Source organism: Juglans microcarpa x Juglans regia, chromosome 1D (genome assembly GCF_004785595.1).
Source record: "Juglans microcarpa x Juglans regia isolate MS1-56 chromosome 1D, Jm3101_v1.0, whole genome shotgun sequence".
Taxonomy (NCBI): Eukaryota; Viridiplantae; Streptophyta; class Magnoliopsida; order Fagales; family Juglandaceae; genus Juglans; species Juglans microcarpa x Juglans regia.
The window spans coordinates 19,280,904-19,293,245 of record NC_054594.1 but is presented as its reverse complement, the minus strand read 5'-3'; positions in this window follow the sequence as shown (position 1 = coordinate 19,293,245).

Here is a 12,342-nt window from a genome sequence, read left to right as displayed (position 1 = left end):
TCCGTTTGTGGCTATCCAGAGCTGGAGCGAACGTATTTTAGCTTGGTTTCGACGTGCTACGCGTCAGTCCTAAGTTGGGATTCTTACTGGTCTACTTCCGTCCATTGTTGTGTGGAGATTGTGGCAACGCAGATGTAAGGCCCGGATGGAAAATAGGAATGAGTCTGTGAATGAGGTTTGGCATTCGATTAAATTCTGGGTGCATGTGGTGATGGAAAGTATATCCAAAGTTGATAAGTTGAGCATCGGAGATACTAGGCTTCTAGCGCGTCTTGACATTCCCTTTGTCGTTCCTAAACATAAAAAGGAAAGAGTGGTTTGGTGGTCCAAACCGGCCCATAATCGTGTTAAATTGAATGTGGATGAGAGTAGTTTGGGTAATCCGGGGAGCGGTGGTGGTGGTGGAGTGTTTCGTGACAAGGATGGCAAAATTATTTTTGCTTTCTCTAAAACTTTTGGGTCTTGTACCAATACAGAGGCTAAACTCTGTGCTTTGCTTGAGGGCCTTCATCTTTGCAGAAATGCCGGTTGGAGGGACGTTGATGTTGATTGTGATTCACAGGTGGTGGTGTCCTGGGTTAAGTCCAGGAATTGCTCTCTTTGGTATTTGTGGGATTTCTAGGATCTTATTGTTGATCATCTTGAAGAGATGGATGTTGAGTGTCGTCATTGCTTTAGAGAAGGGAACTCAGTGGCAGATTCCTTAGCTAAGGAAGGTGCGATGGGTGTGGATATGTTTTACATGGATACCCAGAGTCTACCTTGTCATATTAGAGGCCTAGCTAGGCTGGACAAATTGGGTCTTCCCTATATTCGGTCTTAGTTTTCTTGTTTTGCTAGGCATGTTTAGAGGTCTTTTTAGGCTTGTTTAGAGTAGTTGTTGTTTTGGGTTTGATGGTTGTTTTTGTTTGGAAATCTTTTATGTATTCTTTCAGGCTTTGCTAGGCATATTTAGAGGTCTTTTTAGGCTTGTTTAGAGTCATTGCTGTTTTGGGATTGATGGTTGTTTTTGTTTGGGAGTCTTTGATGTATTCTCCCATTTGTTTTTCTTGTTCCACGGTATTCCTCCGCCATAAGTAAGGGCTTCTTTAATAAACTTGGGACGGGGCCACTACTGGCTCTTCTATAAAAAAAATTAATAATAATAAAAAAAATAAAAAAGTATATATACATTATCACTAGAAACTCTCTATTTCTTGTACCATTTTTTCTTGATATGTTTGATTTGTTTTCCTCTTATACAAATCAATACACATCCTGATATTAGAAAATATAAATGCGGAAAATATTTTATTTACTAATTTCTACAACTTTTCATGGAGATATTCTTCAAACTTTTATGTCACAAATTATGTTTCAAATTCTATGCCATAAATTGTAAAAAAATATTCATAAATCATTTTTCATTTGGTTCCAATACATGCCTCATGAGTGAAAATGAAAATTTTTTAACAAAAATACTAATACGAAGGCCTGATAAATACAAATTTTATTGGAACAAAAATTGGAACAAACATAAATGGCATTTTGAAACAATTTAAAAAATTTGAACATTTGTGCTTGAGTTCAACCACTAAAATAAGTCTCAACATTTATAGAGTTTGATTTGAAACTTATACAAACAAAATACATATGAACATTTGCACTCAAGTTCAATCTAAAAGAATGTATAAACATGTATAAGATCTGATTCGAAACTTATACAGAAAAAAAAGCTTACCCTTCCCTTCGAATCACGTCTCATGCTTATAGCACATAAACCTTCATGTGTCATTGTTTCTTTCAAACTTCAATTGACACAATTCTTATATTTTTATCACCATCATTTTCTTCCTTTCCCAAAAGATACAAATGATTTTTCATACAAATTAGCAAAATAAATTTGTATCTAGCTAACAATCATGCTACCAACTTTTTCATATCTCATTACTTTAATGAAATAATAATGCCTTTGAAGTAAACCATTATGTACAAAACTAAGAAATTCTTATAGTTTGATAAAATATTGTATTTTTCTGACCCTTATCACTATTCTCAATAATAATTGATGTTAAGACTTAAAATGGATAAACCAGGGTCTAAAACTCTTAGTATAAATTTGACATGCTCATGTTTCTCTGTACTAGAGTCAATCCCTTACAGCAAACATTGTAAAGATATTCGTATACTTACTGCAAGAAAAGTATTTTAATCACATTAATGCTTTGAGTTCGACACTCAGAAACAATAATAAGAATTTGAACAATTATGGATGAATTAATAGTGTCATCAAGACCCTTCTTTGGAAGTAGATCTTGATACACAAAGTGTTCTCACAAGTATTAAATTCTGTGGATAAACTAGTTGTATCACCAGAATTCTCATTTAAGAGTAAACTCTGACATACAAAGTGTTCCATCCAACTTTAAATTATATGGATGAACTAGCTGTATCACCATAATTCTCTTTTGGGAGTGAAATCTTGCATACAAAGTGTTCACTCCAACCTTAAATTATGTCGATAAACTAGCTGTATCACCAAAATACTCATTTGGGAGTAAACTCGGGCATACAAATTGTTCACCCCAACTTTTACTTTAATGGATGAACTAGTAGTGTCATCAAGATCCTCCTTTGGGAGTAAATCTTGACACAAATTATTTACTCCAACTTTATCCACCTTACTATGAAGTTTAATGATTTTTCACCAAAATTAAGAAAATCTTGTACCTTTGGGCAACCAATCTTTTCTTTAATTTTGATATAAATCATTTGCCCCATATTAGATAAACAAATATACATGACATGATAATGAGAGCCAAAATAAACAATTCATACATGTATTTAATAATAACATGTACATAAGATTTAATACATGTATTTAACAATAATAAAATGCATATGAAAGAAAAATAAAATTTCAGATTTTTTTGTTTAATAAATAAATAATATTATAATTTGACCGGTCCGGTCCAGTAACCCGGGCCAAAACCCGTTCATTAGTGAGGTCTTTGGTCAACAAAGACCCCAGTTCGGGCCTTCTGTATAGGGCCTACAGCCCGATTTCGAATCGAGTTTTTTTTTTTTTTTTAATTCTTTTCCGGACTGGGCCACAACAGTGGCCAGTTAACTCTTTCTCGGGCTGGGCCAAGGCCCAAGCCCAGGCCCTTAGTCTTTAGAAGAAACCCTACTGGTTTCTTTTTGTCTTCCCTTAACGCACGTTACACACAGCGCCGCACTCTTTTTCCCTCAACACGCAGCGCCGATCACTTCCTTCGGTTTTGACGCAACGGTGGATGTCTTCGGTGAGGAAGAGACGGCATGGCTTCCCCAGCCTCCTCCCGCTGCCGAGGTCCAACTCCACTCACAGTTTTCCCTCTTTTTTTTTTTTGTTTACTGTTATTGCCACAAACTGTCGCGACCAGTGGGCTTGAGAGCCCTCTGCCGCCGTTACAGAGGCGCTAGCGAAGAGGTTCACTCCTCCTCCCAGTGTCAACCTTACCATACGTAGCCGACGAGAATCATAAATAGGCAAGGGCGGCACCCATTCGGGATTTCATGGCCCCACTGTGCCGCCGGCCACCTCCTTTACAGGGCCGCGTGTTGAGCTACCGGCCACCATATGCGGTGCTCTACCCCACACCCAACAGCTACCCTACAGCTCAATGTTACAAGGCCCTTTTCTCCAACACAAAACCTCTAAATTTCCATACAACACAGCACTCAGCAACTCATGGTTTCTCAACACACAATAATGTAAACAATACACAGGGAAGTAAAATAAAACCCAAGCAAGAAGTTGGAATCGCGAACAATTCTGAGAGTTTTTTTATCTTTCTCCAGCATTAACACAATACGGCAAAAATGAGAAATAAGAACACCGAAATACATGTGCGTAATGTTATTGTGTGGGTCTTTCACATAATAGATGTAATAGAGAATATCATCATAATTTCTCTTCCATATCAAAAGACAGTCTTTTTAGTCTTTTGTAGCATGATAAAATCACAGATACGAAAGTAAATATAAAATCAAATATTTATTCACTATATACTTTATTGAGATCATAAAAAATCTATAACTTGTCTTTAATACCACATGTTAAATATTTTAACATGAATATTAATAATTGGATCTTTGATTTTCTATGATCCACAATAATAAAACAATGATAATTAAACACGTACATTTCTCTATCTGTTTAATGAAGAATTTGAATTGACTATGAGAGAATGTTCACCCTAGCAACTTAGCCTAACAAGTATCTCCCAATGGCTAGAGGCACTCTGATGTTGTAGGTGAGAACCCTTTAACCCCCTCAGTGCTATTTGTAGACTTCTGACAATCGTGTTTGACTGTGATTAGAGATATAGAGTTAATCTTATCTCTTAGGGGTTTTCTTATCCCATTATAACTCATCTATTAACTGATAAGTTTTGAACTATTCCAAACTCTATCAAGATGGGTGTGTGGGACATTGAGTTTAAATAAAACTCTTATAGATCAAACTCCCTACTGTGTGCGTAGTATGTATTAGTTTCAGTTTCAATGAAGTGAGTTTGTTAGTCTCTCTCCGAAATGTTTTGTTCTTCTGAAATGGATTTTCCAATATGTGGGCTGTGAATCTGAGCGTCACTTCATTTTCTTTGTTGTTGATTTTGTTCTCTTTTCTTTCAGTTCTGCATATTTGGCCTTCCTCTAGGTGCGCTGTGCTTGTGGTGTTTGATTATCTATTTCCTATTATGTTTGTGAGTTGTGGATGTGAATATTTCTTTGGGAATTTTTTTAGTGTTGTTTTCAACAAGGGTTTCTTTATTTACTTCTGTTTTTTTATATAGAAGACAATACTAATTATTTTTGGTGGGTTATTTCCGGTTGTTTTCATGTTTTGTTAGTTGGAGACTTTCGGGCCTGGGACGTTTCTGGCGTTTCATCTTGGTGTTTGTATGGTTTAATATTTTCTTCTTTTTCGTGGTATTTGGATCTAAGTGTTGATTTTAGGAATTTTTTATTTTTTATTTTTTTTTAGATCCGAAACTAATTATTTTTTCTGCTTGTTTCTTTTAGATTTTGTTGGTTGAAGAGGTTGGGCATTTCAACTTTCTGGGTTTTTATCTTATTGGTAGTATAGTTTATATTTCTTCTCGAATTTTTTCTTTTATTCTGATTTTTTCCCGATTGTATGTATCTTTTCGAATATTTCTTTGCCAGACTAAATTCGTTTTTTTCCCAATTGTTTCTTGTTTTCCAGTTGATGTTTTCGGATTTTGCTGGTTGAAGATATTCGGCAAATGCATTGTGGGTATGGTGTTTGTTCTGCTTTCTACTCTCTGCATGGGTTTGTGAATCACAACGTTAATTTTTTGGGATTGTTTATTTAATGCTATTGTTACATTAAAGATTTTTTTATTTAAGGGTTAAAATGTTTTGAAATTTCATCTAGTCAATTTTTGTCTATAATTGTTTATAACATGTCAAACTCTCCATGTGTATTATTATATAATATATGATCATTAAGTTAAACAAAAAAGAATAATATTATATTCGGATTTTTATTTTAAAAAAGTCATCCTTTAGCTTACATAGATGTAGAAAAAAAAAATTAGGGAATATACGCAACTGTAGATCAACCCAACAAAAAAGATACAAATCCACCTTAAGAGCATTCACATTGGCCTATATATATGTATATGCAAAGTCATATTTACATAATATGATCCTAAAATTCTCTACATTAGCTTATACATATCTAAATATTTAGCTAGTTATAATCAATGCTTATCTAAATTTGGATAACCAATATTCACTCTACAAAATATATTTTAATCATTATTTCTCTCTCCTCCCACTCTCTTTCTCTCACAATCCTTTCTTTTTCTCCATCATTCAACAACACAACAAACATTCACATGCACATTCATTTTGTTATTATAATATATTATATTTTTTTTTCATTTTATTATATTTTTAATCTAATATATAAAAACATTATATTTTTTATTATTGCATTTGTATTATTAATGTCAAATGTATGTAGTGGATGCTAATTGCAAACTATATATAAAAAAAATTGATTTTAGCAAAAAATTAATAATAATAAAATATTATTATTTTGTCTCAAATATGCATAAACCAATATGGAAATTTTGCTTAAATGGCAAAATAGTTATGCAAAAGAGGTGATTTTGCATATGCATATGCATAGATTAATGCTAATGCTCTAAGAATCGATTGGACCAGATGAAAAAAAAAAAAAAATTGTAACAGACGCATTATATCACACTGTATCCACTAATCAATTGATCAAACTTAAGGACATAAGTGTAATTAACAAAAAAGAAACACTAAAAACTCGGCTATAAGAGCATTCACATTAGGTCTCCATAAAATTTCCTATAATTTAACTAAAAATCACATTATCTAAAAATTTTTCCCTAAATTTTATTCATCTTTTAAAAACCTCCCACATCTCATTCCACATCTCTATCTCTATTATATTAAATAATATTTCTTCATTCTTTCTTTATTACTTTTTTCTCTTATTTCCATTTACAGTCTTAACTATTAACTCTTTTGGCTTATTATCTTCTTTTCAAATATCACATTCTACTAAATACTTATATGATTTTGACTATCAGATATAGTATTATTTTTCAAACCGAAATCCGTATTATAAAAATAGTAATTTTTGTTAATATGTGCATTTTCTAATGTGATGATATTTTTTAATATCTACTTTTTTTCAGTTTCTCTAATGGTAATACTTAGCCACGTATTGATGATAAAAAATTTTGTCATTTCTGTAACGGTAACATTTGTTGTCCTTTCTCTGATAGTAAGATTTTGAAGACTTTCTACAACGGTAACATTTTGAACTCCTACATTTAACGATAATATTCTCTATCTTTTCTTCAACGGTAACTTTTTTTATCTACTCTCAAACGGTAACATTTTTTGTCCTATATGTAACAATTTGCAATCATTTGTGGACCTTCCCGAATGTTCAAAGTCAATGAACTAAAAAATATAATGAAAGCATTTGTTATTCTATATAATATGATCATTGAAGACGAGCGTGATGATAGTGAGGGTCTGAACATTGAGTGTGATCAACTTAATGATGAAGTCCCGAAACTGTCGCGCAATCATACAACTATCAACATAGTGTATACGGTTGGACAACAATTCCATAAACCCCACAAATTTCAGAATCACAAACTCCACTAAATTCTCCTCAAGAAAAACGGTTGGACAGTAATGATAGAAATAGATTAAAAAAATTCTATGTGATAGCATCATCAATTTCTCAACAGCCAAACAGTCAACATAGCCAACCACATACACAACCAAAAACCCATTGCAGAGTATCCTCAAAAAGCCACAATCGCAAGCCTCAATGAATGGATCGATCAAGAAAAATGGTTGGACAGCAATGAGAGAAACAGATTTAAAAAAAAAATTCGTGTGAAATTGCTCATCACTTTCTCGACAGCCAAACAATCAACACAGCCAAAAACCCAATACAAATAATCCTAAAAAATCCACAATCCCAAGCCTAAATGAATTGATTGATCAAGAAAAACAGTTGGACAATAATGAGAGAAACAAAGTAATTAAAAAAAAAAGTGTCAAAGCATCATCACTTTCTCGACAGCCAAACAGTCAACACAACCAAAAAAATACAGTCAAATCAATGGCAACGTAAGAAAAAATAAGAAGCGGTTTCCTCAAATAAAGCCTAAAATCAAAATTCTAAACGAGAGTAACAAAAAAAAATGAAGTTGGTAAAAGCATTTCAACTTTCTCGGCAGCCAAATAGCGAAGAGATCGCTGACGTAGAAAGAGAGTTGTAGGCTCTTCATCGCATACTTATACCTTGATCATGGCGTCGGAAAGAAGAAAAAGGGGAAGAGAGAAACCAAGAAGGAGAGAGATAGGAAAAGAAAAATACAAGAAAATGAGGGAGGAGATAAACGGTAACAATTTTGAAGAAACCGAAATCAAACTTACAAAAATTGCTAATGGAGAAGGGATGCGATCGTTGGTGTTGCGAGGGAGGAGTCAATCGAGAGGGAAGAAGATGCGAGACGAAGGTCAAACTGAATGCGAAGGGGATGTATAGTCGTTCCCCATATATAGGGAATGACTGTACACACCGTAAACCATAACCAGAAAATTGGGATTGGGATGGGGAGGGATTTTTTTTCAAAACTCTAAAATTTTCTCTAAATTATAGAAATAGAGAAGATATGGGAAATCTAATGAGAATGCTCTAAGGACTAGAGACACATGAGAGGGAAGAAAAAGAGCACAAAGTATACATCCCATCATCCACAAGCCAACCCATCCATCCCCTCACCTGACCTTCCCATATAAGTTAAGAAATGGTTGTTACAGTTATGAGTGTGCAAACACCACGTAATTATTTTGAAAAAAAAAATGAATAAATACAGAACTCATATGAAAAAAAAATAATTTTTTAATAACAGACCTCACTCTTTTTCAAAACGATTGTACGACGCTTGCAAATTCACGACTGTATGTAGCATTACTCGTAAGTTAAACATAAAACAATATTATATCCAATTTTTATTTTTATTGAGTCGCCCTTTAGCTTTTTATAGATGTAGGAAAAAAGAATTTTAGAATACACGAATCAGAGAAGTGATTTACAAAATTAAACCAAACACAATATACAATATATATGAAGATTTAGAAGAAATTATGTTCTATAAATATTTAAGAAAAAGTGTGAAGGATAAGTGGAAAGTAAGCAAATACAATTTGACGCAACAATTTTTTTTACTCCTAGAAAAGCCATAGAAACTTAACAGTAGTTAGAGGTTGAAGGCATGGCTTCCAAGCTGTTAATTCAGAAACATAGAACTCACCATGGTAAATTGTCGACGCTGCCTTGCTCTGGACCTTTCTGTAAGATACTACTATATGAACCATAATTTCTCACTTCCCAATAGAAGAATTCTCTCTCTCTCTCTCTGTGTGGCATGTGCACGAGTGTCTTTATGGTCAACAACGGGGCACGATTAATTAATGATTGTTATTTTCTTCTACTATAATCTTGTTAGGTTCAAGGAGATCAAAGGAATTGTATATTTCCTGAAGACCCTGGTCAAGTATGCTTTATTGGATCCACTCCCATTTTAAATGGGTGTTGGACTGATGTTGGGAACTTGGATTTGGAAAAGCAAATACTTTATTGTGTCTGCTAAACTAGAAAACCAAGTGCTTTAAAGTTTAAAGTTTCACCAACCACTTAAAATTGATAATGCTTTTGAAATGGTTTTTCCCTTTCTTGACTAGTTGTTGAATGACAACTACATTAAGGGGAAAGAGGCACCTGAGCTGCAGGTAGTTCTTGACTACATAGGAATATAATTCTTTCTTCTTAAAAAGAAGATATCATGTGATCTTTGTCTCAATGGAAAGCTTTTTTTTTTCCTTCTTCTGCATGGTCCTAATAATGAAATGGAATTAATATGCATTATTATTTTATTTCTTTTTGCTGTTACTTTCTTGTTTTCATTCGAAATCGTTAGGATTGTCATAAAGAGCCAAAGAAAGATCTGAGAAGTAGAGGGTTGTGTCTGATTCCAATGTCATGTATGCTGCAAGTTGGGAGAGACAATGGAGCAGGTTATTGGGCTCCTGCTTTCGGCAGGGGCTTCCAATAGATCATCATCATGGATTTTCAAATTAAATTGCAGCACACAAAGATCACTACTTCACAGAAACGATATAACATCATTAGCAGTCACTCTGCTAAAATCTAAGGCTGATTGCTCATGATGCTATACAATCTTTGACTCTGTACAAATGTGTTGTAAATTATGTGGTTAGGATTTGTAAGTCCTTAATCAATTTATGCCAATCACTCTTTATATATATCTATATATATTACTCCTCCTAAAGCTGCCGCTACATTAATGGTTTCCTTTGTATATGCAGTGTTAGTAGTATGAGTTGAATGATCATGCTAGATTTCAAGCAATTAGTCGATCGAGTACTCAATGTTGTTGCGCATGAAAGCCCTGTGTGACAGAATATAATTCTTAAAACCATGTACACTGATCATATATGCACAGTTGATTGCCTTTTGCCTTTTCTCTTTGGTGACTTTTCCATTAGGTTTCATTACTTTGGTGTGTTTTAATAATTTCTCTTGCTGTATTTTTTTGAATATCTATAGATTTAAAATATTGTTCTCTGCAGGCTGCAGCTTAAGGTCATCTTTAAGGTTACAGAATGCAAAAAACTAGGAAGACATGTTTTGGACAAACATGTGGCTGGGTAGTCACTATGAGATCTGTATTAATTATTTTGAACTTGTTGAAATTATTTGGGTACTGCTACTGAAGTGTAAAACTGCTACTGAAATGTACTGCTATTTTCATTTGCTGGTTTATGAACTGGTTTGTGGAGCTATTACATTATTTTGATACTAAAATGTGAATATATTGAAGTTGTTGGTTTATGAATTGGTTTGTTGGTGTAAATGTTGGGTAGAAATGTTGATACTGAAATATACTGCGGCTTGGCCTTTGTTGGGTGATACTGAATGTTGATGGATTTTTGGGATGCAGCTTGGCCTTTGTATTATAAATTGATGTTATAAGTTGTTGTTAGTTTTTGTATTTTGGGCTGCGGCTTGTTTTCATGATGGAAACAAGTTGGTTGGCTACATTACGGTTAGAAACAAATTGATAAAACATTAATTAGAAAACAATAATTTAAGTATCAAAATAAATTATTAATGTACATATGGTTAGTGTAATTGCAAAATATGAAAAAAGAAATTAAAACAAATATTATTAAAAAAATAATATTATATTATTATTTTGATGAATCCAATGACTAATCCAATGTGGAGTTATATATAGAAGGTTTTAGATTTATAGAAAACTTATACTTTTCATCAAATTTTGAAGATGAATTTGATGGATCCAATGCTAATGCTCTTAGAAAAGCACGAAACAGAACAGTGGTTTGAAAAATCAAACCCAACATAATATAAAATATATATGAAGATCTAGAAGAAATCATTTGCTAAAAATATTTAACAAACAGTGAGCAGGCGATCTGAAATATTTTCGCACCAGCTATAATCCACAAACTCAGACAAAAATTAGATGTATAAAAAAGGCTCCCTCAAGGAACACACAAACAGAGAGAAGGAATTTAGAAAATCAAACCAAACACAATATAGATTTGCAGAAGAAGCATTTGGTTCACTCAGCAAATGACTTCTTGAATTACACCCGCGAGGTATTTTTTTTCTATTTTGCACTACTTTATTGTGTAAAATAAAAAAAGGTTATTTTCTAATTTTAAATATTTACTACATTATTCATGTTGATGGAGGTTTATATTATAAAAACAAAAAATCTATTAAAAATTAAAAGAAAAATTCTTTTAATTGATTTTTATATTGTAGCATTAAAATATAGGTAGCATAGAAAATAACTCTTATTCTCAAAAGTAAGAAGATGAATATCATATTTTCTTGGAATGTCAAATAAAATAAAATAAAGTAGTCTATTTCATTACCCTATTCTTAATTAGTTTGTCATTAAAAAATGTTATTTTTATCTACAACATACATAATAATTTAACTACAAACATTGCATTGTAAGATTTGTATTAGTTTACTGTACTTGAATTTTCTACATATAGATTCTTTGCCTTTTTATTAATCATGCAAAACTATTAAATTTTTATTATACAAGAGCATTTACCATATATAGAGAATGTTGCAGCACAAGCTTCACAAAAAGAATAGATAGTTCAACTTGCTGTAGACCTTGAACGATTCAACCAACAGCAGCACAAAAATTTCAATGTCCTCTCAATTGATCTCATATATAATGGTACAAAATGATGAATCACAGAAGAAAAACCAACCAACCGACATTTTGAACTAATATTTTTGTTAGACTTGTCTTAAACTTGTCCTAAACAAGTTTACTAAAACTATCAATATGATAAATTTTTATTAAACTATGTTGTATTTTGAACTAATATTTTTGTTTTCTAATCTATGCAAACATGTAATTATTATATTCCACTTAACTATCATTGACCAGAAATTTTTGCTAGAATTTATAATTGTTTCCCTATGCATTAAATTATTGATTGATCAATTTTTTTCTTTATGCTTTGCACATTGCTCTTGTTCTAGTGTGCGTGTGTGTGTGTATATATATATATATATATATATATATATGAGCTTGTCATGTCAAGCCATAAGTATTGTACTATATGAGTCAATCTCAATATGATCCCTTTAATTAAATGGGTTAGACCCTAAAATCTTAATATGGATCATATGAATAACAGGTTACACAA